The following is a 10,537-nucleotide window of genomic DNA, read 5'->3' as shown; positions in this document are numbered from 1 at the left end:
ACCCATAGAATAACCATGTCAGCAGTTTTTATTGAACAAATTCACTTTTGTTATTCTGAGATTAAAAAAAAGATAGAGAAGTCTATCTAACTTTACGTGATATATGTGTCCCTCTTTTCTGAACATGTGTACATTTGTTTATATTCCATGAATGTTTTCCCCTAAAAATGACTGTTAGGAAGGAGTCTCAGCCAAATTCAGCAAGCCGCCACCTCTTCACTTATAAATGTCTGATGTGAAAGCATTCAGTGCAGATTTTACAAATATACCTCAAATACACCTGTTAACAATAATCTGATGAGAGTAGGCAAAATGTTTAAGGTAAATCATTATACTATTTATAATGAAACAGTGAGTTCATGCAGAACAGAGGTCACTAGGCCCTGGTCTCTCCTGTCATCCAGCTGAACTTCATCTTTGGCAGATTCAACATGATTGACCCCACGGGGAGACGGGACACCCCCCCCCCCCCCACACACACACACACACACACACACACAGCAGACAAGAGTAGGATGGTCTTCATCGTTTCACACTCGCTGACTGGGAGCTCAGGGAATGTGCAGGGGGGGGGGGTGCATTGACGCAGCTACTCCAGCTGTTTTGAGGACCATGGATTACTTGAGGGCAGTAGGTGACTGAACACCATTATATGTATTTTAAGTAATTTTAGTTATTTTTAAGGCTATAATAACCTATAATGTGGCTCCATATACAAAGGTGTCCTTTTTTATTTTTCCTTAGAACAGTTTTGTTTATGATCTTCTTTGATACTTAGGAGGACACACTGGCTGCTGCATTCAGAGAAGCTAACGATGGAACATGTTTCTTTTATTTCTGATGATATACTAAGTTCTTTCACTTCAGTAAATATCTTACTGCTCCTTGAAGTTTTATTATTTTTAGGATATTTTTGACTCATTAATCTTCAGCTAAATTAAACCTGCAGTCACACTGATCAGTTACTCACAAATCTCTGTTTCCCCCCTTATCTGAAAGTCACTTATAACTCAGTTCTGTTAGTACCTTTAGCTCAGCATTTAGCATCAGTCTATATATTGATTCCTGCTTATTGTGTCATGTGTTTTCCTACTCCTCTGCCTCCTCCAGTTACTGTGGTACACATCATTAATGCAGTTTTAATGCTGAAATTAAAATGGAAACTGGAGATTAGGGTCTAACCCCTTCACATGATTCACATTTATATTTTATTAGTTCATTTATTATTCAGATGAAAGATATGCCTCTCTTCTAACTTGTAGTCTCCAAGATCAGGATACAACATGTATACCTTATTAGACATTGAGCCAAAGAGATCATTTACATGGTACGTGTTTTAAGGTTGAACGTCATTAGTTTGCCCCTGGTTGACTGCTCATTTATGTTATTCCCTTTCCTCTTCTTTACATTAGCATCAATTAATCTTACTAGAGAAAAAGTCAAGTCTGCAAGTGTGACTTAAGAGCTCCTGACAGAGCAAGTGACAGGATGACAGTTTTGGGAAAGGAGTGGAAAGGCAGTGAGAGATTCTTCTGGACAGCTTCATAGGACTTGTTATTCCTCTAATGCATAATGATTCTGAAGCTGTTTACTCTCTACTCCTTAATTGGCACAGCGGCTCATGTAGATGTGCAATGATTTACAATAAGGATCAAAAATGCAAATAGGGTAAAATGGGGACATGTTTCAAAAGCCGCTGAGTTCCCCTGACTCCTCGTCACAGATTGCAACGCTGAAAATTCATTACAGTTAAAAGCAAAGCATGCAATTTTTGACTGTTATAAATACTGACTTCCTCACACAGCAGTAATGTATGACTGTCTCTGTAGACACGGAAAATACAATATTTCCAAGCAGGAGTCAATCAAACATTTTCAAGGTTTCAGGAGACGCCGTGCTGGCTCGTCTCTGTTACCTTGCAAACAGGAGTGAAACCTCAATCTGCCATAGAGACGAAATAAGTCTGAGGAAAGAGAAAATTACAGAGAGCAGATGTGACTTGGCCCAACAAAATTGTGAAGGAGACGTACAAATAATACAGAAGCAGCCAGGCCAGCGAATGCAGACATATGGCAACATCTCAGGGCAAAGCAAAAATGAGAAGAGGAAATATGAGAGCAAGTATACGCCAAAGAAAAATGATGCAATAAAGCTCCGACACTACAGAGCGAGATGGAAGGAGGAAAAAGGAGAAGATGGATGGACGGAGGGTGAAATAAACTGGAAATGAGTGGAAAAACTGTTTTAAAAAAGCTGCAGCTGTTCATATCCATGCATTTACAGAAGACAGAGGCATGGAGCAATAGGGGAAGAGAGGTGGAGGAATTGGAGTGGGTCGGGTGGATGGGTGGCCATCAGTGCACGAGCCTGAAGCGATGAAACATTACGGCGGGATAATGAAGATGGTTCTGCTCGGTCACACTCCACATTAGCCCAGAGTCAGGCCGACCCCAAAGTGTCAACAAGTTAATAGACTGGGTATCAGTGACTCTTTCACACTGCTGCTCTCCACCACAAACATTCATTATTTACAGGAGTTCTGTGGATATAATAACATGTACACATCTTCATGAGAAATAATGAAACGGCTGCAGCCTGAGGTACAGCTTCATGTGAGCTTTAATAAGTTTAGATAGTTGATTGGCGTGTGGCGTGTGGGACCGCAGGTATGAAGGCTCTATGCAATGGTTTTATTGTGCAGTCAAAAGACAAAGTGAGAGACACATCAACCGTTAATCCTGAAGCTTTGTCTGGGAAAGAAAAAGCACGACAGAAGATTTAACAAATGGACAATAATTAGTCAGTCATAGCCTCATTGTGACGGCCGCTATGAAAGATTAGCATGAGATCATTGTTAACACATCAGAATTATGTTAAAAATGATTGCATCAACATTTCAAGCTGCCATTTATTGAAAGGAGGTGATAAAACTCAAACACACGCAGAATAGTCAACACTACACAGGGACACTGGCTTACTTCTCTCTCTTGGCATTATAAGGTTGCCAAGTCCTGTACTTACAAAGTAGCCTTTGAAAATCTATGTGGGATCTCACTGAGTAATGTGGCCTTTAAAAATCCAATCTCAACCTATTCCTCAACAAAAACATCTTGTGTATTAAACCAAGATTAGCTGCTCCATGTAAAGCGTATTGGCTGTACAGCGTTGCTTTGAAGCTAAATTTAAAGTTAGCTTGCTGAATATTTTTAGTATGAGATGTTAACCATGCACACCGTCTAGTGATAGCATTTAAGCATACATACTTTGCTAATTAGCAAAAACAAAGTTAGGTTAAATGACTTGAGAAATCATTTAACAGTGAACTTTTTTAGTCTCTATCCCAAAGCTGTTTTCACAAGTCAGCGTATAAATATATTGCTCTAGAACATGTCACAAGATTGACTTTGTGGGGTACTTCCTCCTGGAAACCATACATTTCTGTGAAAAACAGAAAAGCCTGCCAAAGCCATGCCCACAGTGAAACATGTTTAAAATCGAAACAGATGCTGAAAATGTAAGAGACCCTACACATGATCCAATAGGCTGAACTATTTTTTTCTTGTGTGTGGAGAGCAGCAATTTGACCAAAAAAGTGTACCACAAATTGATTTTTATTCACCAACAACCTGAGCCCCGACTCTAAAACTTGAAATCTCCCAAAAAATGTCTTTGGTCCAATGCAACTTTCAAATCAAATGTGGCGGACAACGAGCAGGAAGAATATGCAATAGACAGTTTTTTTTACTGAAAATTGTTCGGCAAATGAAAAACTATGGGTCAAGCCGAGCAAAAATGGGCTGTACATATTACAGCGTGTACAGAGCTGGAGAGGAGTAAAAACTATGCTTCCCAATTGGCTATTGTTTCATTCATGTGATATCAACAACAAAGTGATCGGCCGTCCTGAGGATTATACCCAAGACTCTGATGGTAAAACTCTGATGGGCAAACCTCAAAATCTGAATTGCACTATTTAAACCTGAATTAAAACGTTTATCAGTCATAGAATTCTTTCTCAAGTAATAACATCAACAACAACTACTGAAATACTCGTAGCCATCCCTATTTAATAAGTGAAATGAAAACACAAGACAAATATTTGATTTGTGAATCCAGAATGGATCCTTATGAAGGAACAGTCAGGTAACATTCACCAGTGATATACTGTATGCTGTATAAATACTGTAATATTTCATGCTATGATATCAAACTCCATTGTGAGTGTTTTTAGTGAGTAAGGACAAGGGGTAGAAATCTCTGTTTTGATTGTTCTGCAGTAAACATTCAGAGGACGCGGTCATAAACAAACCAAGCATCTCCAAGTTTTAAGAAACTAAATTAAATCGAGGGGGAGCTCTTTAAGACAATTTGCAGCCCTCTATCTCAAGTAATTAGGTGAGATAAGATTGACAGAAGCAGAGAGTAGATGCAGAGATGTGACAGGCAGCCAGATGCTCTCCAGAGAGCAACACCCAGTGTTCCTAATGCTCCGACTGGTAGATAACTTTACACATCAGCTATGATTATGTTACTTATTAATTCAATCAGTCAGCTCCGGCTGGCTGCTCTTTTATTAGTGCGCTCTTTTACTAATTCACTCTACAAAGGCAGATGTGAGTGATGCAAGCGAATGGAAAGCAAAAAGATGGGAAGACAGTAAGAGAGAGGAGACGGAGCAGAACTTTGACAAACTCTGCAGTAATTGCCACGAGTTGTTTAAAAAGGGTTTTGAGGATAAAAAATTGATCCATAGATCTATAAACTCAAGAGCTGACTGAGCTGTAGATAACCTTTGACCGGGAAAAAGAAAAAAACGGGATACTATGATTTAGTGCAAGCTTACATTTTTGACATTCAGAGAATTGATTCAATATTGTTGGGTTTCAGAGGTCCTTCAGCAGACCAAACACATAGTTAAGACCCGTCTGGGATTTTTTTGCTGCCCTTTTTTACGTTTAAGATTTCAGTAAGACTCTCCTTGGATTATTGTAGATGTCACACTAAAAGGTGCAAACCCTCCTGAATCTTAAAGGAATAGTATGTTGGGGGGTTTTTTCAAGTTCAAAGGAAAAATTTGGACATCAACATGAACAGGCATCGGCCCAACTTTAACTAATGTAGCATGCAGTTGGACAAGTCCACATTAATAGAGCCCTGATAATTCACCATGGCAACAGGTGACAAAAAGAGGTCATACCCTTTTCCATCTACAGAGAATATGGAAATGTTTTAGAAAATAGTAACGGTATAACACTGCAGTAGAAGAAGGGAGAAGTGGCATGGGAGAAAACTGCTGACAGGCTTTAGCCTAGGCTTCACGCACACACACAAATGCATATATATACACACACAACACACATCACATCACATATAAGTAGCATAACGCTGCCTTCCAGCAGTGTCAAACATATCGTCAAAAACTCCATTGTACTCCAATGTTTGTAGGCTACTGGGACAAAGACAATAGTCCATTTAAATGTACTAATCAAGTTATATCTGTAGCTCGACTTGACCGTGGATAGTTTAATATGAGAGGTTGGAATCAAAGTGTAACTCATTTGATATTATACGTGATATGTATCCCCTGATAACGATAACATCACGACAGAGCATTTTGCAATAACTGATAAATGATCAACAATAGTATAATGAAATCAGGTTATCTGAATCATATAACTAAAGGAGGTAAAGTGCAGGATCAATGTATTTATTCACTGAAATATGGTGTCAGGTTCACATCTCATTACACTAACTTCTGTTCACTGCTGTCCGACCTCCTGCTGTCTTCCTCTTCTGCTTTAATCCTGCTGTCAACTTGCCAGTGAAAACCGTCTAGAGGCAATTTTGTGTAATTTTCACCAGGTGTTGGATCATGTGAGTCAGGACAATGGAATATTCCTTTATTGGTATTTTGTCCCATCCCTAAAATGTATAAACATACAAACCTTGAAAAGACAACTAGAAAATAATTGTTTCTGTGTCTGTCTTCTCTCTTTTGTCATTCTTACTTTTGGGTTGCTTATTTGAATGATGGGTGGTAATCAAATGATATCACTGTTAAATGTATCACCGTTCTCTCCCAGCATGAACAGTCAATAGTGAACATTAGTTGAATTCAAATGAAAACAAAAGCCCTGTCACATCCTGTCAGTTCAGCATGATACAATAGGAAAACACATCACAACCTCAGAAAGTCCCTACAGGAAACATATTACCCGTAAAATCTGTAAACTCAGTAATGACAAAGAACGTAGCTGCAATTTTTTTTGTGTACATAAAAATATATATAAAAAAGTCAATCAAAATTAGAATATAATCAATTGAAGTGAAAATCAGAAGAGTCTCCAACATTTTTCATCTCTTTTTGAGTCATCCGAATGAATCTTTTGTGCTTATTCACATCACGTTTTAATTATTCTGCTTAGTTTTTAATTAGTTGAGTTCTAAGGACTAAGACTATATGTACGAGCAGGAAACAAAGACCAGAGGACAAAGAGAAAAAAGAGAAAGAGATATGTTTTGCTTCCTAATTTAATGTACTGTAGCTTCCTCTGCTTGTAAAAGCTCAAAGTGTTTCGACATGTTCGAGCTAGGATAACGCAGAGAGCAGTGAGAATCAGAGGGAGAGGCAATGAGGACTCAGCAGCTTGCCTCTCTTCAAGCCTTGAAGAGGTCTTCAGCATTCTGCTTCTTCTGGGCCTTGATCTAAAAAAGAGCCATGCAGTGTCTGCAGTTCAGTAAACTTTCACACATTGACATTTTTGATGTCTGCATGTCAGAGGGTTCCTCAAAAAGTGTCCAGAGCCAGAAAAATCACAGCATGTGCGTTCCCTTAAAGGAGCAGCGGGGCGTGGTCAGACTGTTCGAGCAGACGGGAAGCAAGTTTTGTCCACAGAGGCACGTCATCTGTGGCCTGTCATTCAGGAGCTCAAAAGGCAGATCATTGTGGTTAATGTTACCAAACACCATAATGGCGCTCAGCGTGGGAACCTTCCATTGAAGAGGCAGTTCACAAAAGGAGGCAGTGGCTTCTAGCAGGATGTGAATCTCGCTGTCAACTACAGAAATGAACTAGTGTGGACTGTGCAAGTATCTCAAACAATCTAAAAGACTGAAAACTGAAGTCAAAACATTTAGAGCTCCCCTAATGACTAGTGCGCTTCCTCCTAACAGATACGTCAAACGGTAAATACATTTTTCTAAAGTAGGGTTTTATATCTTTATAGTCAGTTGTTAATGTGCTGCTTTATGTCCATGTGTCCCCTTTTTCAAATGAGTTTGTAGTTTTAATGTGATATTAGATGCTCAAAAAGGGCATGCCATGATTGACAGCTTTGTTGACAGACCTCCTGTTGTGCTGCGTGCACCAGATTAGCAGAGTAAAGAAGGAAAGTGAGAGACAACTTGCAAATGCTAAGTCAAAACTGTCACACGAATCTGTTAATTTATGGACTTTTCCTACCTGTGCTATATGTGCTGTTTCATCAGTAGATTACATTTGTTTTTGTTAGCGAAATGGTTTTGGAGGATGAGCTAACTAACAACCTGCATCAAAATGAACTTCAAACTAAAATGACATTTTAAAAAGTCTAAATGAAAAAACTAGTGGCACAAACAGTAAAAACCTTGTTTTCAACAGATGGTTAAGTTACAGGCCTTATGTGGCCCCTGTCCTGGACCTCCTGTGGACCATAACTCATTGATGTGTTTGGACTGAGCGTAAGTGGACAATGTGGACAACTTTGATAGTGACCCACTGGGAGGTCAGTGAGGTTTAAGAGTTGAGCGGGGGACAGTTGCCAATAAATTCCAAAACTTTAACCTCACTGTTTATTTTCTGGACTTCTGTGCAGCTTTGGTAAGAGGTCAGAAAACTGTGTGCACCTTGTCAGCTTTGTAGATTTTTTATTTTTTTTTGTACCTGCACAGACATGTTAATATTTGTACTGATCTTGACGCCATCATCATTATCATCTCTGTCCAAGCTGTTGCCAAGAGACTATTTTAAATATTGATCAAACATTTCTGTTAATGATTTTTTTTGTGTCCATCCCATGAAAAATTAGCTGAGTCACAATAGTAGACGAGATGGAAAAGGTGCTGATCTCTTTCATTAATTACCTGAGAGCGTTTTTAGTCGAGGGAACAGAGAACATGTAGTCCTGCTATAAATTAGTAATGTCTCTCCTGGGTTTGGTGCAGGAAAGAGAATTGATATCAGAATTCATGTATAAAGTCGTGAATCATGAAATATTTAACCGTGTATTTATATTGCCTCTGGTGTAGCAACCCATCATTATCTTCTACACTCTGTGCAGCCTTTTCTGACCTAACTAAGGTCTGGTCATGATGAGTATTGGTTTAATACACCTCTGATATCATCTGTGTCCCATTGCCGACAAAGGAACATAGGATATGAATTTATTTAAAAGTCCAATTCGTATTTTTTCTCTCTGATAAATGTCAGAAATGATGCAACATCTTTTTTAAATCAAGAGTAACTCAGACTGACAGGGAATAATTTGTTGTCACCAGCTGGCTGCATCAGTGCAGCCAAACTCCATATTGCTCAAAGACCAGGAGTTAAAGAGGTATCACATTACAAGAAATAGTAAGTCTAGTGTGAGAGCATATCGCTGACAGAGATTTTCCATATGAATTAGTTTGTTACATGTTCCCAGTGTTTTGTGAAGTTGGATTTTGAGGTTGAGTTGGAGGGTTGGGGGGGGGGTTTAAACGTAACACAAGATTTATTGTGTCTGCTCTCACTCCTCACAGCACCTGTCCCAAAAGGCAAATTAATCCCACAACTAAAACATTTCTCTCCCTCCCCCACTGTGCAGGGACATGACACATCTGTCCAAGCAATTATCCACGGTCTGACGTGTTCCTGGGACACATCACACAACACCTTTACATCGGGGATGAGGTTAATGCAGCGATCTATCTGTCTGACAGAACGACTTATAAAATAAGTCTCTTTTCTGTCCCTTTCTTCTTCTGCTCTCTCCTCATATAACCTCAATCAAAACATGTTTTCATGGTAAAGAAGATGAGCAGAAAAATGTCAGCTTTCCCTGTAGGAAGCAACCTCACTACAAGTCCATGTAAGTTGGAAAAGAAAGAGTCTTAAGACATTCTGTTTGCCTCACTATCATGCACTCATATTCTGTGCTATAACCCTCTGTATTTCTTGCTCTACATTTCCTGACAGCTGTTGGTTCTGCTGGATTTTTGGAAAGGACAAAACCTGCAAAACAAATGCCCAAACAGCTGTAACATTAAAGCATGCCCATTATGCATACACACTGATGCTTCAGCAATAAGAGTTTAAAAATGTATATCAAAATACATTGTAAAAGTAAGTAAATCATTCTTACCCGGGTGTTGCGGATGCCTTTCTCAGACTTTTAACTCTTTTGTAAATTTTTGTTTTTTAACCAGAAATCTTAATCTCTTTGTTTTTACGGTCAATATTTCACTCATCGTCAGTCTATGCTGTGGAAAAAGTAAAGCAGGACTGTTTTGTCAGTGTACAGTGAATTTCCTTATTTGACATCCTTTTTATTAAACAGAAACACTCAGGAATGATTAGTGAAAAAGGTATCAGTATCAACGTCATTGTGTTTTGTACATGGTTTCGTAACATCTTCAAACTCCTCATAGGAGCTTTAATTATTTCGAATTCTCGAGGCACTTGCTCAGCTGACGTGCTTTTTGATTTAAAAAAATAAAATCATTGTATTATCGGAACACTGAGTTTGGTATAAAAGTTGTGACTGAGTCCTCTGCTACATTACGATTTTATAATAACACAAATGAATTCTGTAGAGCCATTAACAAACTCCAGTGCAGACCAGTGTGTGCGTCATGTCCCTGTGTCGGCTGTGTGGTGCAGAGCCCAGTGCTCAGGTGGTGGCTGCTCTGATGAGACATGGCTCTCGGCTGTTCTCAGTCCAGCTAAACAACATCGTCAGCAGCCAATCACAGGGTCCGGAGCCTGGCCCTGAAGATCAAAACCACAGGGACTGGGCATGCCTGCAAAGCCGCTTTTTCACGCTTACTTACACAAACAGATGCACAGAAATGTTTGCTTTGAGGGGGAAGTATTGCTTTTATATATTTGTTTCCCCTCTGAAATGTACTTATATTGCCCCAGACATTTTGATTGATATTTTCATTTGCTGCAAAAAGAAATGATTGTAAAAGTAACAGCTTTTACGTTAATGTCTGTCTCAGGATGAGCATGTATATTTTGGAGTTCAGAGCAGACAAAAAAGACCTTCACACTAAGCTCAATTGAACCTTTGATCTTTACCTTTTGAAGAGATAAATCCTGCCATATTCACTTTTATTATTTATACACATAGAGAATCTAAACTCATTGCCATGCCTCACATGCACAACATTTTCCCCTTTTCAGAGCAGCTTGTTGAATGAATCCCAAGGTGAAACTTGAACACACTCACACACAAAAAAATAATCAAGCACATTGTTGGCATATTTTCCCTTTCAATTACACAGCTGTCTTAAAAAT

This window comes from Symphodus melops, assembly GCF_947650265.1.
Source record: "Symphodus melops genome assembly, chromosome: 11".
In the NCBI taxonomy this organism is placed as follows: Eukaryota; Metazoa; Chordata; class Actinopteri; order Labriformes; family Labridae; genus Symphodus; species Symphodus melops.
The sequence above is the reverse complement of the archived record's forward strand: the minus strand, read 5'-3'. Positions refer to the sequence as shown.